The 27,406-nt window shown below is 43.8% G+C and overlaps 1 long non-coding RNA gene across 3 annotated transcripts; it reads left to right on the top strand.

Moving 5' to 3' along the window:
• The first annotated feature begins 1,498 nt into the window (after nt 1–1,498).
• LOC129117587 (uncharacterized) lies at nt 1,499–18,134 on the top strand. Of its 3 annotated transcripts, XR_013181020.1 has the most exons (3): nt 1,499–3,614; nt 14,519–14,640; nt 17,622–18,134. It is a non-coding gene; the product is annotated as an uncharacterized LOC129117587 (long non-coding RNA). The 3 variants fall into 3 exon arrangements; XR_013181018.1 differs by lacking the exons at nt 14,519–14,640; nt 17,622–18,134 and adding an exon at nt 7,429–13,033; XR_013181019.1 differs by lacking the exons at nt 14,519–14,640; nt 17,622–18,134 and adding an exon at nt 7,429–13,033 and having other exon boundaries at nt 1,499–6,695.
• The last annotated feature ends 9,272 nt before the right edge of the window (nt 18,135–27,406 follow it).

The raw sequence follows: 27,406 nt of genomic DNA, 5'->3' as shown, positions 1-27,406 counted from the left end.
GCACAGTGAAACTCTTTGCCAGGGAGCTGTGAACAAATTTGCCTGTGTGGGCACACACAGGAACACTGCAAAAGTATCTTCAGTGCAAAGAGGCTTGGGTAGGCTAGTGACAACTTTTGCCACAGAGAGGATGTGTTACAACCTCAAGTGAAAGCAACTTCCATATTTAGGTCTGGATCTCAGGGTAGGTAAATGTCACCTCATATAAAATAAAAGAAAACCCAAACAACAATATGTGTAAGACAGTTTCCTTTTTTTCAGTGAGCAGTGAATGAAGGACAATTTTGTCACCTGAGGACAAGCCTCGTTCATCTCTCCAGAGAAGGGAAGCCCTCACCAGAACATAAACCTCAGTAGGGGAGCCAGGGAGCCATAAGGGTTGGCAATTATTGCCAAGTGTTTGTTGCAGAGGCTATGGTAGCAATGTGTAACATTCCTGGGAAGATTTTAATCTGAAAATCTTCTTGGAGGCAAACAGAAAGAAGAACAAAGCCCTGAGGTCAGCTCCATATCCCACTTCAGGGCCAGCAGACGTCTCTACTACACCTCTATTTTAAAATCATAGAATTCTTGGTGTTTGAGAAGGCCTTCATGATCATGAAGTTTAACCATTAACCCAGCATCACCGTATTCCACACTAAACCATGTTCCCAAACATCCAAACATTTTTTGAACACTTCCAGGAGTGGTTGCTCAACCACTTCCCTCAGCAGTTCCACTGTTCACAGTTCACTCTTCCAATGTTTGTCCATACTTTCAAATTTTTTCTTATATCCAATCTATGCCTCCTCTAGTGTGACTTGAGGCCATTTCCTCTTCTATCACTGGTTGCCTGGGAGAACAGGCCAACCCCCACCTGGCTACAGCCTTCTTTCAGGGAGTTGTGGGGTGTGATGAGGTCACCCCTGAGCCTCCTTTTCTCCAGGCTAAACAACCCCATCCCCCTCAGCCATTCCTCACAGGACTTGAGGGTCAAGGAGCTCCTTCACAGCTCTGTTGCACTTCTCTGGACAGGCCCCAGCCCCTCACTGTCCTTCCTGTGGTGAGAGGCCCAAAAGTTGACACAGGACTCGAGGTGCGGCATCACCAGTATGGAGGGACAGCCACTGCCCCGATCCCGCTGGCAGCCGCGCTATTGCTGATCCAGGCTAGGATGCCGCGGCCTTCGTGGCCACCGGGGCATTTTCAGGTCATGTCCCAGCCACCGCTCCCTCCTGAAGCGGCGGGACCGAGGAAGTGAAAGGGCTCCCGGGGCCGGGCCGCGGCTGCCTCTGCCTTCGCCTTCCCCGGCGAGGCCGCGGCGGCCGGGGCGCAGCCGGCAGCTGCTCGGGGCCGGTTTCCATGGAGACGGCGGGGGAGCCCTGGCGGAGGGGACATGGCTGCGGGGACCTGCGGGGGAAGCCCTGGCGGAGGGACAATGGCTGCGGGGACGTGCGGGGGGAGCCCTGGCAGAGGGGATATGGCGGCGGGGACGTGCGGGAGGAGCCCTGGCGGAGGGGACATGGCTGCGGGGACGTGCGGGAGGAGCCCTGGCGGAGGGGACATGGCTGCGGGGACCTGCGGGGGGAGCCCTGGCGGCAAGGGGCTGCAGCCTTAACCCTTCGCCAGAGGCTTCCCCGCGGGCCCCGAGGGCGGTGCAGGGAGCCCGGGGCGCTGGGGCGGCTCCGGCTCTGGCTGGCCCAGCTCGGCGGACGCAGCCCGTAATGCAGGGCAGTGACAGGATGGGAGGAAGGGGAGGATGAAGAGCGAATGGGGGGTCTGCTGTGCCGGGCTGTCCCTTCCGTGGACGCCTGGCCAAGCGACTGCTCAACACAGCCATCCTCCGCGGAGATGCCCCGCAGCAGGCTTAGGGAAGGCACCAGCCATTCTCCCCGTTAAATATTTAGCAGTTTAACCCAGCCGCATCCTCTGGTCGGGGCGCCAATGGTGCCCGTGGTCACGCTCCAGTGTTGGAATAGAGGGTGCGGGAAGGTGGTGGCGGAGCTTGGAGTGGCGCGCAAAGCCCCAGCAGGGCTGCTCAGGCCAAGTGCCTGTGTGTGAGTACACGGGCCTGGGCTGCACACGGGAGAGAGTTGTGTAGTGCAGGGTGGTGGTTACCTACTGAAAAGTGCTTGTCACCATGGTGACCAAGCAATGCCGCATCTTCCTGGGAGTGGAAAGGAACAGTCCCAGAGCTTTGCTGTGTGAGACCAGTGGGTTCAATGCAGCTGGCTTCACCTTTTGAAGCCAGGTATCATAATCTGTGTTCAATCTGTATATATGCCTATGATGCAAATTGGTTGGAATCAGCCTGATGCCAGCCCAGTGACTATATGTATACAAGAAGGACACCAGAAATGTGTGCTCGTGTCCACTGCAGGCTGTGTCTTCCTAAAAGAACTGTACAAAAGTGTTCACAGCAGCCCAGAGTGCACCAGGGCACGAGGGTAGAGGTCGCAAAGGTATTTTCTGTCTGGTACATTGAATAGTAAACTCAGTTTTATCTGAAGATTAAGATGTGTTGGTGTCATTGGGACTGGGACTCACCAAGTTTTAACTAAGGGCCTTCAGGACCACAAAATATTGAAATTTATGTTTTAGGTAGTTATAAATGCATCCAGTGTGTATTTTCATATCAGTTCAACATAAATATGTTGAATTTTAAGCCAAAAGTATCTGATGGAACTTTATTGGTTGGAGGTTAGTGGTTTTTTCATTTGTTTGTGAGGCATTCAAATAGCACTTCTAGATGTCCATCTTCAGATGTACCAAGAGCTTTCCTGGTCTGGATTCATCCTTATCGGAGTGTCCTTAGGATCATGGAGAATGAAGTTTGGCTGATGGTAGGGGCCGATTCCTGAAGCATTCGGGGAGAATTTTTTTGCAGATGAGAGTGACTTTTGAGTCTGCAACTGCTTGCACTTCAGAAGAAAATGCCCATTAGGAGGTGAAAAACACCACTCATGTCTGAGCTCCTCACAGTGTGTCCAGCTGGGTAAGGCAGTGCTGTGCCATGGGCACTTGAGCATGCCCCAAATGAGCTGGGGGGTGTGTGTGTATCCAGGCAGAGGCATGATCCTCAGAAGAAAATTGGCCATATTAGCATAGGGTGACATTGAGGTTAATCTCCTCCATTTCTGAGCAGAATTTGCTGGGTCTCCAAGCATGTGTGGTTATATTGTTTCCAGCTCTGTAGTTATTTGGGACACTACTGCCCATGACCAGCTCCAGGAAAAGTAGAGCTGGTCCAGGAAAAGTAGCTGCATGAGGTGCTGAAGCACCACCAACCCTGCTGTTGGCTCTGCCAAAGGTGTCTTGGCAACACCCCTTATAAAAGGGCTGCGTTGGTTACAACAACATTTATGGCTGAGGCTAATGGTCTCTCAGAAACATCCTTTTTGCTTTTATTTCCTTACTTCTAGGGTCTTGAGAGATACAATTCCAGTTCCTTTCTGCCTTCTTTCCCAATCCCTTTTCTTTCTTTTTCCTCATCCATCACAGGAATAGTGCAGTGGAAATCTCCACATCAAAACTGAAGTTTGCCTTCACTCCTCAGAATCCACCAGCCACCTCTGACACTGCCTTGGGGGATCTCTGCTTGGTGTAACCACATCTTTTGAGATCACTCAGCTCAGGTATGTTTGCTGTAGCTAAACCTGGCAGAAAGCCCTGTTCCCTGTCACCCTTCCTCCCTTCCCCTACCCCTTCCCAGGACACTGAGGGAAAGGCAGCCACAGCAAAATTACCTGGCTGCTTTTCAGAGGAATGTATCCCATAGCAGTGAGGCAGTGGCCTCAACCACTCAGTATAATTAAACTCAAGCATCATTTTTGTGTAGCCTGTGCCGTGGCAACCGCAGCAGTTATTCCCATTCAGCTGGAAGGTTTAGAAGGCAGAGCCGTGGTATTTCACAAAACATCTTCCTTGCAGGCAGGGCCTTAAATCATTTCATTGAATGAAATATGCTTAAGAAGTGAAGAGTACCAGAAGGGGGAAAAAATGCACAGGGTAGGACCACACTATTTCTGGCTGTAGTTCCATAACAGTTCTTGAGGCAGCACCTGATATACTGTTAGGGTGGAAAAGGTTTTTTATACCTAATTCTCTGGCACCCTGATAGCATCTCTGTTTTTTTCTCTCATTCTCTCTTGGGTTCCCTGGAGAGGCAATATATTGTCTTCTCTCTAGTTAAAGAGAGTGGGGGCTAATTGCATAGACAGGTCACTCTGTTTCTGCTGAAGGTGAAAAGCAAAGGGCTTGCTAATTCATGCACACAGACAGAAGCATATAGCAGTGTACTGTCAGCCATTCCAGGGACCATCAGTAAGGCAGGGTGAAGCAGCTTGGCACAGTGCACACAGTACTTGCCAGAGCAAACCTCTGGGGCAGGGTAGCAGAAAGAGAAATGCTGATAAAGAAAAGCCAGTCAGAAGAGAAGGGCAAAGCATAATAAAAGACAGGGGATCAGATTGCTTGGTTGTGATACATGAACCTAAATTCTTTTAGCATGGGGAAGGAAATTGTGTGGCCACAGTACTTTTGCATCCTAGCTATTCTGGACTCAACACACTCAATATACAAGCCAGCTAGTGGAATTGCCAAGGATAGAACAGCAAGAACAACCTGGGTTGTGCCAAAGGGACTGTGAGATCCCTTGCTGCTCAGAATGGGCTCTATGTATTTTATGCTGGAGGTCCTGAGACAGACAGCCAGAACCTAGGTCATGATTTGCTGAAAGAAGCAGCAGAACTGGAGAGACTAGAGTTGGAGCTCCTGCAGTGCAGGCTTGGACTTCTTCAGGGCTTATGGTTTGAGTACTGCTGTCAATGAATGCAAAGGAAATTTGGCAATCATCTTCAGCTAGTGCAGGAGAATAATGTCACGTGAGTCTTACATGTTGCTTTCCAACAAGAGATCTCATATCTGTATCACTAATGATAGTTTTTTGTCTTAGGAAACAGATACCTGGAGAAGGCAAGTGAAGTTGTCCAAAATTGCCTGGTAAACTGGTAGTAAAACAAATAGGAAACCTGCTGCTTCACACTGCCAAACTGAGTTCACTTGTCACACACAGGGGAATGAAACATAAGGCTGCTGTCTTCCTCTCAGTCCTTCTGAGCTAAAGGAGAAAGCTCTCTCTGAGGCTGTGGATACTGAGGTGTCCTATGCCAGGATGGCAGATGCCTGCGCTGTGTGGGTCCCATGCCCTGTGAGGATCATTGTCCAGACAACATGTCTCACTTTGCAACTGGTCTGAAGTATTCCTTCCTCACATGGAATGGCAAATGGTGGGGAGGTAACTAGATTGATCTCCCTTGTAGGCCTTTTCTTGGGACGTGGTACACAGGTTCCAGATGGTACAAAGCCCCTGCTGGTTGGATCTGCACAAAAACCTGTGTCTTCTTCAACCTATTTCACAACAGATTTGGCTCGCTCTTGGTTGGTTGCTATTTGTACAAATTAAGCTGAGCTGCCAGGAACGTTTGCAAACAGTGAAAAGCAAAGTGGGATGTATAAAGCAAGTCAAAATAGGTCTCAAATCTGGCAAAATGCCTGCAGGTGCTTATAACATTTGACTTACTCTAGCCCATGTATTACCCACCCACACAGTCATTCATCCAGCTTTTTCCTGCCCTCACACCCACACACACTCACCCATCGCAAATTCATTCACCTTCTCTTCTCCCTCCCCATTTTCTCTTCCAAACACAGTCATTCCCACACACAAATATACCCTAGACACACTCTTTGTTCCCCACATACAAGCACACACACATTTTTGAGTGCTGAGTGCAGTGACTGTAGGTGGTGTGTAGCAGACGATGCTGTAATCTTATACCTATGCTGTGAAGAAGCCTTTGGGATTAGCGAGCTGAGAGCTCTGATTGTTCTCACTTTCACGTAAAATACCACTAATCCAGTTTATGGGGCTGACTGTTTCCATCCTTTCCTGAACTGTGCCATTGTTTTCCAGGGGATCTCTCTTTCTGCTCATCTTCCTCTTGCTCCACTTTGCCTCTTTCTCCCTATGCTTTTCCTTTTCCACGTTGCTGCCCTAGACCACAGTGTTTCAGAGACCTTGCCCATCCCCGTATCTCTCCATGACCTAACACTGGCCCTGATTACCTCACTGAGAGGATGAGCAGGGATGAGCAATGAGCCTGCCATGCAGCGTGGGGCACAGGGCAAGAAATCCTGCAAGGTATGGTGAGGTCAGAGGCAGAGACGGTAAGTGGTGGGGTGGATCTTGCTGCCATCCGAGCAGCGCTGAGTACGCCTGGCATTGAGCCTGCCTCTAATGGAATGTGACCCACCGCTGGGAATGAGCTCATCTGTAATCCACTTAATTGAGTTTTATGAGCAGGATTCTCACACTGGGGAGCCAGCCTGCCTTCTTCCTAGCACTCACCCTTCTTTGCTTGCTGCCTGGGGAGGAGAAGGGGAGTGGGGGGTGTGTCCACTACTCCACTGAGCTCGTGATAGTCTGGCTTCTGATTTTCTGCCTGCCCTGGAGAATGTGCAGGGAGCTGGACAGGCATGCTGTTCAAGACACCCACTGCCTCATGGTGTAATGTTTGCTTCTGCTGTAGGATGCTCAAATGTCCATGTGACTATTGGTAATGCTGTCAGGACTGCAGAGCCTTAAGTTTTCCCAGCATTTTTGGTTTCTGTGCAAGCGCTGGGTACTCAGAGGAGATGCATGAACCACCTTAACTGTGAGTCCAAGTGTGATGGGACAGAGTCACTCTGATCTCACTCCTCCTTTCAGTGTGCAGTAATCTAAGTAGTGGAACTGTCAGGATTCTGTAAGAGCCTTTGTTTACGCTGTAATGTCTTGCCATCTTTAGCATTTGCATCATCATTTGTTTGCACTATGTGAATTGGTCACATAAGAATCAGCTAACAGAAATTTGTCTGCTGTCTGCCAAGGGATTTGCAGGCTTGAGTCTGTCTGGTGAAAGATGCAGACTTTTCTCTTGGTAAAGCAGAACAAAGGGAGAAAGAAAAAGTAAGGGAGGGAGGCTTCTCCCCCAGGAGTGTTCCTTTCCTTGGAAAAGCCTAGTAGAGATCCTCTGGCATACAAAATTTGGGATATATTCCCTTCAGTGCTGGCATAAATGTCTGTATTTGAAATACATACTGTCTGTCACTTCTGGTCTACTTTGTAGAAGAAAACTTTTCATGGTTTCACATCAAGTGTTGCATACACATTGCAAAGCAGTAGCTCAGCAGCTCCACAAATCCGTAACTATAAAGAAAGGTCATGGCATATGGAAAGGGAAGTGTACTGTCATGTTAACACAAAGCTTGTAACAGACCTGTGCTGGGAACAGCAGGGTCACCTCTCTATATTCAGGTGTTTTTTAAAATCCCCAGACAGTGGATTCATGTAAATACATGATAATAAAAGATCTTATTTTTGTAAATGTGTGCTTTTCGTCTTCACAGTTGCAGACAATACTGAAGAATTGGACCAGAAGAAATCTGAGGATTCAAAATGCAAGGAGAAAATAAAAAGAATCTATACGGATTCTTCCATATGTGGGGTTTTTTGGTTGGTTGGTTTTATTAGGATTTTCTTTGTTTGTTTTTTGTTTATTTGTTTGTTTGTTTTGAATGTGCTTTAAACCAATCTGACATGACTTTCTATTGATATCCCGATGCTGAGCTGCTATAATGACTGTTCAGGATGGTTCATTGTAACTGTATTGCAGATGAAGTGCCTGTTTTCTTCCCTTCTGCTTTCTGAATTCAGGATTCCCTCATTTATAAAACCATAGAATTATAGAATAGTTTATGTTGGAAGAGACCTTTAAAGGTCATCTTGTGCAATGAGTAGGGACATCTTCAACTAGACCAGTCTATTCAGAACCCAGTTCACTCTGAACTTGGATATGAGTTCACCTTGAACTCACCCTGAACCTTGGATATTTCCAGGGATAAGGTATCTACCACCTTTCTGGGCAACCTGTTCCACTATTTCACCACCCTCACAGTTAAAAATTTCTTCCTTGTATCTAGTCTACCATCATGTATTTTAAACCCACTACCCCTTGTCCTGTCACAACAAGCCCTGCTTAAAATTCTGTCCCCATTTTCTTCTAAGTCCTCTTCTGGTATTGAGACACCTCATTAAGGTCCTCCTTCAGCCATCTCTTCTCTAGACTGAGTAGCCCCAACTCTCTCAGTCTTTCCTCATAGGAGAAGCGTTTCAGTCCGTGGATTGTTTTTGTTACCATCCTCTAGATCTGCTCCATCAGGTCCATTTTTTTCCTACGCTGTGGACCCCATAGCTGGATACAGTGCTTCAGGTGGGATGTCATGAGAGCAGACCAGGGGAGTAGAATACCCTCCCTTGATTTGCTGGTCATGCTGCTTTTGAAGCAGCCCAGGATGTTCTTGGCTCTCTGGGCTGAAAGCACACCGTGTTGGCTCAGGTCCAGCCTCTGATTCACCGGTACCTCCTTCTCGGCAGAGATGCTCTCAATCCCTTCATTCCCTAATCTGTATTGATAATGGGTTGCCCTGACCCAGGTGCTGGATGATGTATGTGCCTTTGTTGAACCTCATGAGGTTCAAATGGGCCTACTTCTCAAGCTAGTCCAGGTCCTCTGGATGGCATCTCATCTTTCAGGCATGTCAACCACACCACTGAGCTTGCTGTCATCTGCCAACTTGCCTAGGGTGTTCTTGATCCCCTGATTGTATTGATGAAGAGATTATACAGTACTGGTCCCAGTACAGACCCCTGAGAGACACCACTTGTCACTGGTCTCCATCTGGGCATTGTGCTTTTGTTAGTAGTTGACTACTTCCTTCTGGATGGGATTATCCAACCAGTTCCTCATCAGCTGTTGTTTTTCAAAGAAAGTGTTTTTGTATCACAGTCACCTACAATGCAAATCCAGCTGGGTCAGCAATTCTAGTGTCTTTCTTCTTTTTTTTAGACTTTTGCAAAATAAGCACTGCAGGAACGAAACATTTTTCCAGTACCCAGCATCTCACTCACACATTTCCCCTCTGTCCCAGCTCCATGTACACATATGTGTGAGGAAGGGCTTTACTCACACACAAGGACTCTACTACTCTACTGCTACCAACGCAACCGATAAATTTGTTGCAAATCTCTGAAAGACTGGTATTCGGTTGGACAAACTTAGACAGAGACTGCCCTGGAGTCAACAAAGATACATTTTTTTTTCTTTCATACTGTTTACTTTAAAATCTTCAAACAGTCATCCCAGAATTACGTGAAGTCCCCAAATGGCCATGCAATCTGGATAGAGGTAACATTGTTCCGATGAATCCAATGCTAGAAATATATTGTCCCACTTAAATATATTCTTCTGCCATGTCTTTTCCCTGTGAAACTCTTGACATGATGTTCAATGCTATTTTATCCCTTGAGTAATACTTAGCTTTAAAAATGGCAGGAGACCCTTGGTATTGCCTCCGACTCTCTCTGTTTGTAGGATCTGCACAAAACATATGGTACATGGAGAAAGGAAGAGCTGTTAAAAGGATGAAAGCTGTTCCAGTAAATGTGGTTGTTAGGAGCCAGTGCAATATCTGTCATCGATGAAAGCAAAATATTTTTGGGTATTTGTACTTTATGGCACAAATATTTTTTAGAGAATTTTGGTAAAAATAATTTTTTCAGAAGTACACTGTCCAGGAAATTTCTGCTGTCATGTCTTGTAGCACTAGAAATGTCAAAGTTTCTTCAAAGATCTGCACAGTGTTTCACTCCACTGTCATGTCAATCCCAAAGACATACTTGTGTATCATTTCCTACCTGTCCATAATAGCTGGCCTAAGAAAACATCCTCTCCACAGCATTTGCCTCATGTTTAGATGTTCATTCAATAGCAGGAGATATCTTGTTTATCTAGGACAGAGGCAATCTTGAAGTAGCTGAGACTGAAATAATAATAATGCTGCTCTTTCCTCTTTCTTCCCCCACTAAATATCTCCCTTCTAGGCTGTTTTCCAGATTTGCTGGTGTGTCTGAGCTCAAAGGAGGAGACAGAGTGCTGACAGGGGCTGTGCTGCGGTGGTCCATAACACATCAGCTGTGGAAGGTCGTGCATCTCGCCACTCTCAGTAATAAATACACAGCTTGGCTCTTCAGCCTCGCCCTCCCCCAGTGAGCTCTGCACGTACATCTGCAAAACACCCACTTGCATGCATGCCTATAAACAAGCAAACAAATCATGCCACCTAAAAAATGAATTGAACAATTCCTCCTACAGCCTGGGAAGGAAAAGAAGAAAAGACTATGCTGTTGTTTTTCTATTTCTGAAATATTGAAGAGCTAGTTAGCTACTATTGTGACAGAAAGGTAGATAACTAGGTTGATTACACAGTAAGAAAGAAAGAAAGAGGAAACTGTGGAAGACAGAGATAGAGAGAAGGAAGTTTTGTGTTGTGTTTCAGTCAGCTTGATTAGTGGCTTTCTCCTGAATCCTCAATGAAGCAGCCTCCATGGGTCAATCTCATTAGAGGTTGAAATGGAAGAGCTGCAGGAGTCCACACTGAGCTTTACCTAGAAAGTTTGACAGCAGGGCCACTGCTCAGGCTTGGAGGGACAGCAGCAAGGTGTGGAGGTGACTGAGGTGGAGATGCCTTGTGACAGAGCAACCACCACTGTCCAAGTGACCTGTGGAAACCTATTTGTTCAGGAAGGCACCAAAACTCAGGTCTGTTTCTAACAACAAGTCACAAATCAATGGCAAGACACCATGACAAGTAGATGCTGAGCAGACAGTTTTCCAAATGAGCTGACTAACCTACAGGTGACATTTTCCTACAGGTTCTCAAAGAGTGCATCAAAGGTGATTCTAAGAAGTGAATCTGTTTCACAACCAGCAAGTAATATTTTAAGGTCAGCAGCCCTCATGAGGTAGTGTGAGGCCTACAAAATTTTCTCAAGGTTAGACATCTAAACAGCATTCAAAATCATCAGGATCCTTAATGTCACAGTATTTGATATCAAAAAGAAATTTTCAGGAAGGAGGAAAAAGTCTGGAGTTCCTGAGGGCAGCTGAACTAGTAACCCAATCTGTTTTCCAGGGAATATTTTCCATGCAGAAGATTGCCAGGTGACTATCACAGATATCATGAAAGGAGTCAGGAAACTCATGAGCTATATGCAGTCTGCAGTTGCTACATGCAGCTGCCCTGGGTTTCTTGCTGTAGAAAGGGGCTGAGTGATGCTGTTCTTCCTCAGGGGTAGAGTGACATTGGGTCCTGCTTGTGAAATCCTCTTCCATCCTCTAGTGCAACACAGCATGCCAGTGCTGTGAATGGGGTTACAGATGGAGTTGTGGACATTTGGCATCTGTTCCAGGGGCAAGAGGGGAAAAGGCACATGGGGGTATGTGGTGTGTGGGAGAAGTTTGTAGTGGACCTGATCCTCCTCTATTAATTCTGTGGAGAGAAAGAATGGGACATTGACTCTCACTGCATGGATTTTGCAAGGTCTGTGGTGATATGAGCTTCCTACAGTAGATTAGGGTCAATTTCTGTATTGTCGGAAGTGGTCATGTGCTTTGGTTTAGGTATTTTTGTGGTAGCTGAAGGCTGTTTGGCAGAAAACCACTGCTTCACACTTCCAATGGGATTATAACTTAAAAAAGGGACAAAACACATGCAGGGCATGGGAGTTTCCCATGACTTCTTCAGTGCTGCTTAAAATACACCTGTTCTATCTATCGTTGTCATAGCCAGGGGTACCACACTTCCATCCTCAAACCCTCTGAGACACTCCTAAAATGGGATCCTGTCTCTATCCTGTTCTTTGCCTACATCCCTCCACTCCAGTTGCCTGTGACCCCAGTTGGTCTTGGCTCAGCAGTCTTTTTGTTTGGAGCTTTGTGACCTTGTGCTGACAGAGTCAGTCAGACAACGTTCTCAAACCAACGTATGGTTAATCAAACCAGTATTGTAGGCCATTAAAGGAAAACATTTCTTTTAGTTTCCTCTGGTAGTAGGACAGCTGCTTTTGCTTTTCCAGTCCTTCAGTGGATCAGGTTCTTTTGTGAGTTTGGGCTCCACAAAAGTATTTCCTTCCTTCTGTCTCTCAGGAAATTTTCTTAAAGCCATATTGATGTTCTGGTCCAAATTCTTAGGCAAAATTCCCTTCATGATGAAGGAATAACATTTTTCCAGGAATTGTAACAAGTTACTCTCTGTTAGGGACTCTAGTTGTGTTTAGTTAAGGTGCCTATTTAGAGCTAAGACAATACTCTGAGGCTGGTTTTCTGGTATTCTTTTTAATAACCCTTTCCTCTGCAGTTTTTCTTTAAAGCCTCCTCAATGGAGGTAATGAAAACCCTTTCAGTCCAACTAGATCCTGTGAAAAAATTCCTGTTTACCTGCTCTATAATATCACTGATCAACCCCAGATCCTTAATTTCATTTTCATTTTAATATTTCAATCTGTTATGAGGTAATCTGGAGAAATCAAATGAGGGTATGAAATTTCATTTTGCAGAGGTCCCCCCAAAATTGTCAGCCAGTTACTCTGGGTCTGAATCAATGGCATGCAAGAGAAGTGCTCTGTGTTACATCCTCTAATTGTCACTGTTGGCAATCTCCATTGTGTAGAGAAGCTCACAGAGGCAGACATTCATTTTAATATTCCCATTAGAACAATCCTGCTAATACAAGTGATTTAAGAACAGACTTTTGTTGTAGAAATAATAGCTTAAGTGGAGGTGGAACCTCCTCTATACAGCTTTCTTTTGAAATCTCAGGGCCTACAGCATATTATATGTCACAGGAAATATAGGTGTAACTGCATATTGTAATTTGCTTGCAGCACGTTTTGTGGAACGTATCAATGAAGTGTTTGACAATGATAGCAATACAGGAAAAATCTTTTTTGTGATCTAGCAGATTTTTTTATCAAGCTGTTTAAGTCTCTTACTATTTGTTGGTGGTGTAATATAACAAGAAGCACTGTGTAACTAATGCTGCATCCAAACTGAAAACATTGCTTATAATGTCTCCTGGCTTGTAAAATAAAATCTTGCCAGAAAAGGCCTCTTTACCTAAGAGACAGGCATTTGCGTGATCAAGGACTTCCTTCCACATCCTCCCATCTCTGCAATCAATTTTGTAGTTGTGAATGATGGAGTCTACAAATGGAAATGTCAGGCAGAAAGTGTTTATGCAATTTTGAAAATAGTGTAGATACTGTAGTTGAATCTCAGAGAGATAAGATTACACTGTATGTGTCTGTTCTTGTGTCTATGTGTATGAAAGAAAGAGCAAGAGGGAGATTACATTGTGTTAGAAAAAAGGAATGACAGTGTGTATAAGAGAGAGATAAAATTGTGTTTCAGGGCCTCTGTGTCAGAAAGATTTCACTGTGCAGGTGTGTGTGTGTAGCTGTCCTTATACTAAAGAGAAGGTCTCTGTGTGTTTAGAGGGAGAGATGATGCTGTATTTGCATTGCAGGCATGCAGTGTGTTAGAGAATGTATGTATGTGTATGTATGCATGCGAGTAAGAGAGCCTGTACTGTGCATTAAACATTTAGGAAAGTCATACCGCGTAACTCTGTTGTAATTGTGTTTACAAAGGAAACCGCTGTCAGAGTTTTAGAAACATTTTTCTGAAATTCTGAATTTCCTAGGGCATCTTTTTCACTCAAAGCAAATTTAGTAGTTCCTATTAAAATATTTGTTGAAGAGGCAAAACTGTATCTAGGGAAATATGAATTATAAAATTATGCCTGAAAAAAAGTCACTTGGAATAAATGTTCATTTCATTGATGAACAGCACTTGGAGTAAACAGAAAAAGCCAAAATTATCAGAACTTGCATTTTGCCCAAAGCAAATTTTAATGTCACTTCAAAACAGTAAGTTATCAAAAAAAAAAATCTTTCCTTCCACGAAACATGAACATGTAGTGGTGATTCAGAAGCTGGGAGTTGTGATATATACCTGCATTTTTAAACAGAATGCATTATATCCTTTTTCACAAGTAATTTGTGATTCTAAACTCCCTGATAAAAGCATTCTTTCTTTTTTTTTTCTTTTTTTTTTAATACAAAAAATAGCCATGTGAATTATGTATTTATCTTAGTTGAGAAGATGTAGCATTTTGGATATGCTAAAAAAAAAGTATGGCTGAGACATATGATGGAGAAATCAAGATGTGCTGAAAAGAGGAAATGGGCTTCTACTATCTTCTCCTTCACTTGGACTTACCCTGCATCTTGACAGCAATGCCTCTGGTTCCCTACATCTGAGTTATGGCAAGCTCTCAGCACCAGACACCCTCTGTCTGTACAGCTCTGCTGGGGGCATATGGCCCCTTTGGATATGGCCACACTGTGTTCTGCTTCCATGGGCTGAGTCTGTGAGGCACTGTGGCATTGGAATACACAAAGCTGAGCCCACTTTCTGTGTCCTGCAGTTTAGGCACTTTAGCTATTTTCATCTTACTCAAGAATAAAGTGCAAGTGGACCACTGATAAATGCTTAAAATGTTTTAATTGTTTGAATCTGACCTTGGTTTCATCATTTAGGTGATTCAGGCTCTTGTGTTGCTGTGGTTTTATACTGAGTGCATACATGTAAGAGGAGGTCTCCGCGTCCTCTCCTGCTTACAATCCCCCAGGGGACTGGATACTCCAAAGTACCTCACACAGTAAGTAGGGGAGAGCTGAGTGGTCAGGACTTGCTTCTGCTAATCTGAATGCAGCATCTGCATGTAGGCTGGTGTTCTCCACAGTTGTGATTCATGTGCCCATCACTTCCATGTCATGGCAACCTTAGAGAAAGCTGTTGGACTGCCAGGACTGTCACCACACAGGTTTTTAGAGAAGCACTTGGTATCCTCTGCATCTTCTTCTAACAAGGGGAAGAAAATCTGCCTTGAAGTGTGTAGAGACTTTTCAGTCCAGAAAAGACCTGTACAAGAGGCAGGAAGAAGGTGGAAGGGGGCACAAAGGGATATTTGTGTTCAGTTAGCAATGGTTCTGGTCTCCCTGGGATAGAGTCCAAACCTTACTGCTAGCAGCCTTTTACTATCAACAGCCATAAATCCATCAACTCCTTGTTATTAAATGAGATCCCTCCGTATCATTCTGTTGGAATTCAGCAATGGTTAACTTCTGTCTACAAGTTTTCCTTCTTGGTCTATAGCAATCTTACTTCTGGCTGCAAGTTTGATGACAAGCTCAAGGAATGAAGAAGGGTGCGACTGAATATTGAAGAGAAGTACGTGAAGACAGAGCTCTTTCATCTGTTTCAGCACTAACCCAAATTGAAGCCTTCCTGCAGCCATGCAGGGTAGCCATTAAACATCTGCACCACTTTGTGCTATCCCATGATGAAACTTTCCCTATCTCTCATGCTCAAGTAAGATAATATGCAGATGACATCTACTCAGTTAACCCTCTCTGTGCTCATTCCCTAAGAGAACTAGGCTGTCTGAGTCAAGACTGTGCAGGTTTCAGTGGTCAAGGAGGGTGGCTCTGCTATGCTTAGACAACACCTGCACGTCTTGTCTTGGTGGCTGTGTGTCTCTGCTCAGTAACACCCAACACATCCTCCCCTTCATACTGTCATACAGTTTGCTGGTTCTCTTGTGTGCTCTTGTGTTTATGTGCCCTGCCAGGTTTGCCACCTGTCAGCACCTTCTTGCAATTTTTCTTACATTTTCTCCTTTCTTGCAAAGCCACAGCTCCTAGAGTCAGGTGGTTGCAAAAGTTCTGGCTGTCATTTAAAAAGAGGTGGAGATTTGTAGCTTTTTGGTTGTGGAAAAAGCTTGAAAATATAGTGCTACAATGGATTAAAAGAAACAAAATGAAAAGATACACTCTTTCTTGTTTAGTTGGTTGATTTCTATGTCAGCTTGATTTTTGGGGGGTGCACAGCTCAAGTTTTTATTTATGCAATGTAGATTTTGGTACACCTTTGTATGCACATGTACCTTCTCAGCTGTATGTATAAAAATACACATGCATTTGGTGTAGATATACATGTGTACACCCACACCTGCCAACTGCACATATTCCCTTCTCACAGAAACCTTCTTTCCTATTCTGCCTTCCTTCCACACATTTCCCTTTCTGCATCTTCTCTCCACCACCTTCCTCTGAGTTACGGAATCTCCACTATTGCTTGTACTGAGTAACCTTCTCCCCTGCTCTCCCTCTCTCCTCTCCTTCACTCCAGGAAAGCTCTTTCTGATTCTCTTTTCAATGGTGTCTGGCATTCATACCTCTGTAGACAGAGAATGGCAAGAAGACAGTGACGTGAGCAGACAGAATAACCAGGGAATAAAAAGGAATTGGTTGAGAATCTGTAATTAGAAGCCCAATTTCCATTTCCTTCTCAGGCACTTTAGAGTCCCTTTCAGGGGTTTCTTGACTGTCTCAAAATTGAATGTCATTGAGATTTTTTTTTCTTCTTTTTTTTTTATTTTTTTATTTTGCATCTTCTTGTTTCCTTGGCAACAAGTTGGTGATGCAGGAGCTAGAAATGTGCTATGTCTCCGTGGAGATGTTGGCGTGGGTGTGCCATGGTGACATCCACGATGGACGCACAGCTCTGCCAATCCTACCCCACCCCTTGTAATAAGCACCATGGGCCCAGCCTCAGAGGTGACGCTTTTATTTTTAGCTTCATAGGTGTTAATCTGCTCTCTTTTCATGACGATGGGTCCAGACGTCTCATTAGTTACATCAGCACAAGTTGACTGACTTGAAAAGGGCTGTTAGGGCCAAGCCTTTAGGTTTCTATTCAGGAACTTAACTCAGAAGAAATTACACTCCTGTCATGGGTTGTACCCATTGCAATGATTTGAATCCTTCTCATTCTCTTGGGGAAGAAAGTTACCAGTCATTAATGAATAGGACTGTGAATCAGAGCTCCCACATTTTATTTGATTCTAAATGATGTTGTTTCACTCTTTCATACCTCAAGAGCTGCTCATTTGGAATGTAAGAAAACTGCTGTCACTCTTGGCCTGGGACACAGAAGATTAAATTTCACTGAGATACTTAGTAGGAAGGTTCCAAGGTAACTTGTATACTTCCATAAGACAAATTTCTCATCCAAAGAGTCTGTTGTTCAGATGGCTTAGCCCTCATCTGGGTCTGCCCAAATGGCTCACTATAATGTTCTTTCCCCCTCTGGTCCAGCACACTCAACACCTTTACAAATGTTTTTTACTGTGCTTATAGCCTGTTACTGTGCTTATATACCTTCTTATACTGCGTTTTGTCTTCATCAATGTTCTGGCTGAAAGCCAAGACCCAAACTCTCCTTTGACATAACTCTTGATAGGTACAATAGTGGAGTAAGGGCTGGCCTCAATCTCATCAAATATCCAGAGGTCCTACTTCTTTTTTCGTGTTTCATTTTCTAGGAGAAAATGACATCATACAGAGACTGTGATGTCAACAAGGAACCCTCTGGGTAGGCTTTTGAGAGGTTGCTATGGATCTTCTTACTGCCAAATGACTGTAACTTTATCCCGATGGGATTTGCAATAGGGCTCATCCATGCAGCAATAAAGCCAAGTATCGAATTCTTCTTGCCAGAAAGACCAATTAAAGGATTAAGTGTGAAAAGCTAAAACCCATAACAACCATAGTGACAGGGTTTTCTTTTCCTTTTTAGACTGTAATCATCTTTGCAGCACATTGTTCTGGGGTCAGCATCCTCAGGGATACATTGGTGCAGCAAATGATGGAAAGAAGCTGGAGAGGAAAACCAAAGTGAATCCAGCCAAGGCAAGATAAGCTTCTCTTCCAGCCATGCTGGCAGATTTCCTTGCCTTCTTTCCTACAATTGTTAAATGTTTCGAGCACAGACTTAGTTTATTCAGCTTCCAAGACATGTTCTTGTTCAAAAGGTGTTTTATTGTGTAGAGCCAGAGGAAACATGAGGAACAACCAGGCACCAACAGCACATTAAGAAGATGTGTCATTGACACAGCATGTCAATGAGAAGCGAATCCAGATTCTGTTTTTAAGGATGTTATGTTCCAAGAGAGGTACATAAATCTGACTGAAATACCTCGCTCATTGGATCTGAATCTAGCATTTAGTCCTGACTGCCACTGAAATCCAGGTCAGATTTGTCTTTTTATTGCAGTTGTGTTAACAGATGAGAGGAGCTGACACATCTGTCTCACACCAGCATTGTATCTAGTGTTGTGTAAAGGAGGTCTCCTGCCTCAAGGAACTAGCAGCCCTTAGGTGTGATCTGATAAGATGCAGAACACCGTAATAGAGACATTTCTACTAAGTTTGGTGGGGAAAAAGGCTGCATGTTTGGCTGTATGTTTGCTAGGAATGGAAATGATACAGCAGTCCCCACAGCCTAAAACCTATTATGTGATGAATTACCTGGAATAAACAGTAAAGGTAGTGGAAGCTGTTGTTGGAATACTCAGTAGAGGGACTGTGTCTAAATCATGTGACTCAAACTGAATAGAGAGAAAAATGACCTCAAAAACCTCAACAGAACTGTCCTATGGGGCTTTCTTTTTTATTTAGTCTCTTTTTTTCCTAAATGCACTAGCAGAAAATGTCTGCAGAAAAATGTAAATAAAACACTACAGTGTTTATGTTTCCAGCCCAATAACTGTTACTGATTTTGCAGAAAGAATCAGGTATTTCACCAAAGTAAAAACCCTGTTCTTCCTCCCCATCTCCCCTCTCTGGATCTGTGGAAATGAACTCTACACTTACCAGGAACACTGCAAGGAAGATCCTGCCAGCTCAGATTCTTCTCCATTTTGAGTAGTTACAGGGAAATCTCAGAGCAGTTTTACCCATACCAAACAGCAAGAGATTCCCCATGTCCTTTGAAAAAAGGGTATAACATGAAATAAAGTACAGTCCAGATTCTTCTATCACCTTTTTCTGCTGTGTTCTTCTTGCACTTGTTACCACCCCTTAGTGCTAGAGTCTGTGTGCATAGAATACATGAGAGACCTCATCCTGTCTCTTGTCCCCCAGAGATTAAACAAGTATGCACCAAGTAGGAGATTGCTTTTGATTTCTCTTCTCTTCCCCTTCTTCCCCTGACTTTAGATTCAGCAGCTTCTGCAATGTGACAAGTTCCTGTCAGCTGTCAGGGCACTAAAATAAAGCTTTATCTTGTCTCCACAGCCCTGAATGACAGGGCTGGCAATAGGTGCACTTCAGCCAGGCAGCCACTCCTGCCATATGCTCTTCTAACCTCACTGCATGCTCACACAGCAATCTGTAGCCTGGCAGATCTGCTGTTTTTCCTTGCAAGACCTACAAAAGGAAGCAACCCTGGTTCCTATCTCTTTCTATTGCAGTATCTTATGTTGGATTGCAATCCTATTTTTTCACCTTCTTCCTCCAGCATTGAGTGAGAGTCAGACTACCAGTCTAATGCTGGAGAATAAAAATCCTGCTAATTCTTTTAAACTAGAATTGACTGAAAAAATGGCCTTGGGGCACTCATCATAAATTGAGTTGAAGCCAAGCACCATGAAGTTGGAGGGCAAAAATACCCACAACCTATCTTTCTTTAGGGAGAGAGGACATTAGGTATTCACACTTCAAGCATGCCAGCTAATCCCCCTTATTGCACAAGGCTAATTTCAAAATAACATTTATATGGTGTGGTTTGCTGCTGGAGAGGGCACTGATGAATCAGTTAGCTGCCCTTTATAATAAGCACAACTGCTTCCCAGACTGCTCTTTTCTACTGCCTTGTCTGCCAGTCATCTCTGTGCCACATGCTCCTTATTCAAAGGGCACCTGTTGAATAACCATGAAGCAAAGTGACAGAGCAGGGGCAATAAAAAAGGTGAAGCACAAATGCACAGTGCAGTTGTAACCACTATATTTCTATGGTCTTGCTGTAGGGACATAGGGATTCTGCTGAGTGACTGTGCTGATGCTTGAATGAGGAATGATAAGCCTATAATTTACTTGCATGACTGTGTGACTGCTTCCTGCTGAGTAGGAAAGCCTAGATGGGTGTTTTGAGCCCTAACAGTGCTGCAGCTCAGAGCAGTTCTTTGCTACCACGGGCATCACACACATCCTTGTCTGAATGAGCCCTGCACCACAGGTTTGAGTTAAATATTGCTGCCCAGTAACAGCTGGGAAGTCCAGAAATTGCAGAAGGAATAAGTTTGCAGACAGCTGCCGTGGGAGTAGCTTCCGGTGGGTCTGAAATGCTATTCATTGATCTGGAAACCCATCCATGGAGTAACTTATATTAAAAGTGAACTACATTAGCAAAGAAACCGACCAACATACTGGTGATTCTGCTGATTCAGAATGTCAGTCTGTCCCTGTCATGAGGAAACTTCAACTCACTATCTCATCCCACCCATGTCTGACAACAAGACAGCAGTCACAAAGATAGCTCACCCTCCAAGAGTTTCATAAATATCATCTCTGGGTAGATGGCAGAGAAAGATTCAAATGAGTGAAGGAGAGGCAGGGAAAATCAAGTATTACTCACTCTCTTTAGCAGCTTGAGAATGACCATCTTTGAGTAGACCAAAGGTCTGTCTAGTTCACTTTATTCAGGAGCCAAAGTAGGGACTGAGAAAAGCAATAAAAGAAACAGCAAATATGCTTCTCCCAGACACTCTTCCAGCCTGTAAGAGTTTTCAGCTCTGATACTTTCTGAGGTAGAGAAAGTCTGAAAGAGCCATAGCAAGTTCTGTTTCTTCCCTTATGGATAGGCCAAAAGAAGTTATTCAGGGTCATAGGAGTCAAATGAGGAAACTATAGAGGTGATGGCTGTGTGAGGGAGAGTTTATGAAAAGTACAGTAGAGGGGAAATATTAAGAACATGGGGTAGAATTGGGGATACTGTGTACCATGGGGGTCACAGAATAAGAGTTTTTCCACATATGACTTCAAAAGAATCAGATTTCAGTTATTTCAAAAAATGTCTTCATCACATGCAGTAATGTTAATTACCTTAACCGTGGATATGTTTGGCAGACTAATAACAAAGATGAACTATGATGTATTTCAAAGGAACCTAAAGATCAGTGAGGATTTTGTTTCTTCCTTTAGGAATGTGGTAATTGAGTAACTGAAGTAAATTTATCAAGGTCCAAAGCATGTTAGGAGCAGTAAATACATTGCTGCTGTGAAAAACAGATATGGAACGATTTGAAATTGTAAAAGATAGGAGTGAGTGCTTTGTAAACACTGCAGTGAAAGTATATAGCTTTTAAATAATATGAACTCAGGGCTAAGCCTTAGAAAAATAGATAATGCTGTTGACAGGGCATAAATGTGCATACATTGAGAAAAATATGTTGTTCCTCAGCTTTATGCATGTTCCTGTTAAAGAATTCTTTCCTGAAGTCTATGAAAATATCTATTTGTTTCAGGAGATAATGTTGATTTACTTTAAGCTTTACTTAAGAGCAATTGAACACCAGGACCAGGGGAAAGCAGCAGAGTCTATTAGGTCCTTGACTGGGGTGACTGAGGAGAGAACAAAGTGTGACTGAAGACAGTGATAGTGTAACTGAGTTGGGTTCATTCAGATGTTGCAAAGAAATTTGAAAAGCTGAAAGCAAGTGGTTCTGCATCCAAATTTTAAATCCACTTATAAACTAATATTTATCAAGGCATATTTTGGACAGTCGGAGGACTTCTAACTTTGATACTTCTGTGGATTTACCTCCTAGGAAGAAGGATCTTAGAACGACAGAATTCACAGCAGATCCAAAAATTTCCAATAAATCAAAACAAACAAACAAAAGACCCAAACCAAAGCAAGCAAAAAAACCTACAATAAAACAAAGCAAACAAAACCCCCATGGGTTTATGATTGGGATGCTTGGATAGATTTTACAGAAGTGCATGATTGCATTGGATATAATAAAGAATTTTAAATCTTCAGTATCATTAATGAATTTTGCTTTTGAGGGTTGAAAAGCAGAGTGTGACTACCAAGTAGAATTTCTGTCCACTTAATAGCATTTCAAGAGAGGGTAAACAGATTTATTTTCTCTTATGCCTTTTAATAATGTCTTTGTAGAAATTGCAGTGAAATTCTCAGTATTAGGTGAAATTACATGTCCAGCAGAAACAACTTTGATATGTAGATTATCTCACTGCTACAAGAAAGACAGAAAGTATTGTACAATAGAATGTTGGAGGAAGTGACAGTAAAATAGGATTTAAGATCAGTTTTAAATCAATGAAGATAAAACAAATGCTTCCTAAATTTGTTGTGTGTAGAGGAATAGGGCTTTAATGCTGAGCATGACATAATTTTTTGAAGTACAAAATCATCCTTTAGTTTTCCTGCGGTATGACACCTGTGTACTTACACAGACAGGATCTGTTGATGTCCTGGGAAGTAACGAGACAAATTTTGGGCCAGTGAGGTTGTACTTTGTGTGAAGAAGATCTAATAAGAGCCTGCAGGAGTTTGACAAAATGATAAAAAGGGAGATCCAGCAAAGTCCCATTTTCAGTGGGCACAGTATGATCAGAATTAAGTCAGACAGAGTAGCTCAGCATCCTTTGGGAGGCCATTTTGACTTCTTGGATGACTAAACATACAAAGGAGGCAGGTTTTGCCAAAGATCTAAAAATTAATAACCTTCACTGGCTTTCAAGCAACAATACTAAATGAGCTCTGTGTTTCAGCAGTTTTCCTCTCCCTGTTGGCTGTTTTAGCCTATTAGTTCCCAAGGGTTACAGGAAATGCTGGAAGACCTTGAGGGCATCACCATGCCTCAAGACATGGCTTGGTAACTACTGAGCTTAATGCAAAAATGAATTGGCCGTGCTGCCATTTTAACATTCCTTGTTAGTGGCTGACGGCTAAGCAGGGAGCTGGCCTGTGTCATATGCAACATGGAGATTATCTGACACTGTCAGGTTGTTACATTTTTGTGTTTCATGTTGCCTGAGGACTGAGTGTTTTGTTTTCTCTGATTTATTTTGCTTTTAAGCTTTTAGCCTTAAGAAGGAAATTAATGACATATAAAGTTTTAGGCAGAACTCAGTGCTGTTCTTGAAAAGAATCATAGAATGGTTTTGATTGGAAGGGATCTTAAAGGTCATCTAGTTCCAAATCCCTGACATGGGCAGAGACACCTTCTACTACACCAGGTTGCTCCAAGCCCCATCCAACCTGGCGCTTCCAGGGATGGGGCATCCACCAGTTCTTTGGCCAATGTCTTCCAGTGCCTCATCACCCACACAATAAAGAATTTCTTCCTAGTAATACTCTCAGTAGTACTCTCAGTTTGAAGCCATTCCCACTTGTCCTGTCATTACATGCCCTTGTTAAAAGTCCCTCTCCATCTTTTTTGCAGGCTCCCTTCTGTTACTGGAAGGCCACAATTATGTCACCACGAAACCTTCTCTTCTCCTGGCTGAACAATCCCAATTCTCTCAGCCTGCCTTTTAGGAGAAGTGTTTCATCCCTCCAGCCATCTTGGTGACCCTCTCTGGGCTCATTCCAACAGGTCAATGTCCATCCTCTGCTGAGGACCTCAGAGCTGGGTGCAGTACTGCAGGCAGGATCTTACAGTAGAGAGAGTAGAGAGGCAGAATTCCCTTCCTTGCCCTCCTGGCCATGCTGCTTTTGATGTAGCCCAGGCAATCGTGGTGTTATTTTTGAACTGTGACTAATTTTAAGAAAGTTGGACATATATTATTTGCTTTTCTAACTTTATAAAGACCTAACACAGATCCCTGACTTGAAAAGAACTCTAAAATGAGAAAGCTCAGAATTACACTTCCCGAAGCAGATAAAACTGTATTCTCTTGTAGGTATTCTTAACAATAGAACCTTTCAATATATGATGATATGATACAGATAAGATTGTCAAACTCTCCATCATTTACTATGGAACATTGTTCATATTTGAGCTTAGCTTTCATAACAAACAGAGAATGAACTTCTTTTTCCTCCTCTCTAGCTGAATAAATTAGGGCAACACGGAAGTATTACCCTTCAAATTTTATAGCATATGTTATTAAAATAAGTTTAAACTTGACCCCACTGAGATGAACACACACGAGAAGACCATCTAGGTCAGTATGCTTGTCCTCTCTGATGTAGGTGGTAAACTAATGCCTTTTTCCTCCTTTCTCCCTCGAGCCGAAGCAGACCTTTCCCCCTCCACTGAGCCCTGCATCTGCTGTGTCATTACCAGAGCAGGCATAAAGGTCTCTCTGTGCTTGACTGTGGGTCCTCATCACCTCCCTTGCTGCTTCCTGCTGCCTTCTGCAGGCTCAGAAACCCTCTCTGGCCTCTACTTGTGTCACGCTGTGCCTCAGCTACTAGACAGAGGGGACGGACAGCTCTGGGTGGCAACTACAACAGAGACAACCTGAGTGAATTGTGCATGCAGGTTGTAGGGCAAAGAAAGAGGTGCAGCAGGTGGGAACCAAGGCTGGCAGCATGTCACAGTGCCAGGCATGCAGGGGATATGGCACTTTGTTGTATAGAATAGTTATGTCAGGTAGTGAGTAGGACTGCTTTGAGAAATTAGGCCCCTCTCCAGAAAGTTTAGTTTTCTCCTTGCCACCAGAATTGCTTGGGGAGGGATCTAATCCCTCAGACTTACACACAAAATTCACCACTGTGCTTGGAGCAACTCCTAAACCTCCAGAAAATCCCAGTCCAGAAACATAGCTTGGTATCCTGTAGAGCTGAGCTAAAATAGGGCCCTTTGCTGTAATGCAGTTTCCATGCACAGGGCAGCAGATTTGGATTCCCGCCTGCACAGACCTGGACTTAATAAAATTCCATCTGTGTTTCCTGTCCTCTGGGGTGAATTCCTTTGGCTAACAGTGAGGTCTTGGAAAAGAAATAATAATTGCTGTACCAGGGCACTCTTAAGAAGGTTGGGTATGGTGTGGATCTGATCATGTAGAACTCTTTTAATTGTAACAAAATTTTAGCTGTGGTGAGACTGAACTATGACCCATTCTCTGTCCAAGCTCTGTGTTTTGGACTGGGGAGCTCTTCCACTTCAATCAGATGCAGTGAGTTTTGTGCTGAAGATCCTACTGCAAGGGAACAATCCTCTGCATATACCATGTCTGCCTGGCAGACTGAGGGATCTGGACTTTCCTCTTCCCTCTCAGCAGCTATCTTGTGGCTAAATTAAATTAAGTCAAGGCGAGTCAGCCTTTTTAGGTCCTTAAAAGCAAGTGGATGTTTACAGTTTTCCCACTCTTTTAATTCTTGGTAGATCTTTGCTGTTCTAACTCCCCCATGTACAGCTGTGGGTAAGTGAAAGGGTCCTGTCAGCTCACTTCATTACTTCTCCAATACAAATACTTCCTACATCCATTAACAGTCTGTGTTTTGGGGTTTGCTGCTATCTTCTATCATTGATCCAAATCAATGCGTGGCCTGGTCACCATGTGCCTGTGCATGAAGCATGACCATGGTTAGAATTTTTTAATCTCTTGCCTGAAAGGCAGATTTGGCCTTTTGGGTGTCCTTCATCTCTGGAAACTTCACTCCACAACTGACACTGAAGTGCCAGTTAAGGCCATAGGGAGGTCTTCAGTTGTTTTCCCTCTCATTCATTTCCTGTCTTTGTCCGGGGTACCCCATGTACCTCCTCTCATGCAGGCTGCTTCAGCTCAAGTCAGCTCTTAGTCTAGGGAGAAGAAGGAGTCTGGTCAGCTGAGGGGACAGCACAGAAGGAGGATGAACCTGTCTCTGCTCATTCTTCCTCCCAGTGCAGAAGCATCCAGGTCATCATCCTCACCCTGGCATCAATGAGGGGCATTGTGAGCACGAGCAGAGCAGGACCAGGTGGTGCAAAGCAGGCTCAGGAAATTGTTCCTCACACCACAATACTGTCATGTCATCATACTGGTATCACTGGGCAGCTCCCGTATTCAGCACTGCAGTGCCAGGGGAATGGCACTAGAGGAAGAGGAGGAAGAGGAAGCCAGGAGAGGAGTAAAACAGACCTGAGGGTGGACTTTCCTTCTCCAGTCATGTGTGCAGTCAGTGTGTGGGTCTCACACCTCAGCCCCACTACTCCCCGCAGCACAGAACAGCACAGCCATCCCCACTGGCCCTGTGAGGTGTGAGCCTGGATACTGACAGCCACTCGTCATGGCACTGCAGGACAGAGTGAAGGGTGGGGCCAGCCTGAGAAGCAGGGGAAATTGGCCTATGCTGAGCTCCTGGTTGACACTGATTCTCGTTCAAAGCTTGCTTTTTCTGAGCCTGTGCTACAGCAGGAGGGACTGTGTACCACAGCACATATTGAAGGGTCCCAGGAGAATAAGAAAGGGACTTCCTGGGTCATCCTGTCTCACATTTGGTTTGGCTTGTAAAGTATCACATTCTCCCATGGCAAACTACAACTACACTGAGAATAATAGCTGATAGGTTGACTGCTTTCTGTGATGACATTTTTCTTTTTGACAGACAAGCAGATTAGACTTCATTTTATTGAAGAGTTACAGTTTCAGCACTAAGCTCTGCTGGGATTTAACTGTTATGTTTGAATTTTTGATGATTCTGAAGCTCAATAATAATTAACATTGATCCAGGAGTTGTTCAGATCATTCTTTGTGCATGTTAAAATTATTCTCCCCTTGGTTTTACCCAGGTATTTGAGTATGTATATACCACACAATTTATAGAAAACAGTTTTTTTTCTAAAATGCTGAAAACAGGGAAATTATTGAGCCCATTTCTTATTATGTGGGATATTGTAAAGTCAGGTGTCTTCAGTGCTGTGAGCCCAGCTGTGCAGCATGGGAAGAAAAATGGAAATCACAGGGAACAAAGGCAGAGCACCTGTGTACATCCCTGTGACTAGCTTGATGGCAACAGGTGCTAATGTCACGTGAGCTCAGTATCGTCCAGGATAAGTAACCCAGCAGTCATTAAAGACAGTGGATGAATTAGAGCATTCCTGGCATTTTCTGAAGCCTGCTCTGCAAGAGTAAGTGGCATTGTGGCTTTGAAAATCATGGCTTTAAAACCTCTTATTTCGGTCTTAGGTCAAAATAAACTAGGCTCTCCTTTTCTAATATTAATAATTCAGGATTAAGTGAAATCTAAGGTAAATTGACATAAGTGATCCTTATACTGAAAAATGGGTACTCCTCCGAGAAGATTCATGACTATGTCTAAATCGTTTAGAAAAGGAGTTTGGTTGTAGTGTTGCACTGCATTGGTTTTTGTCACTAAGACATAGATGACTGATAAGTGAGGACAAATGAGACCAGACCTGCAAAGCTACTGAGGAGACTGAAATTACAAGTGGTCCCACAGTGGGATTTTCAGGAATGCCTATTCAAATGAGGATACCAAAAAATCTTTATGAAATTGGCTTTTTTCCCACCAGCATGAAAGTTGGCTAACAAAAGGCAAGGCTACCACTATATGTGGAAGATATGAATAGAGAGAAAACCCAGTCTATCTCCCAATGAAAGCAA

Source organism: Agelaius phoeniceus, chromosome 2, assembly GCF_051311805.1.
Source record: "Agelaius phoeniceus isolate bAgePho1 chromosome 2, bAgePho1.hap1, whole genome shotgun sequence".
NCBI lineage: Eukaryota > Metazoa > Chordata > Aves > Passeriformes > Icteridae > Agelaius > Agelaius phoeniceus.
This window is presented reverse-complemented; position numbering and strand designations above follow the sequence as displayed.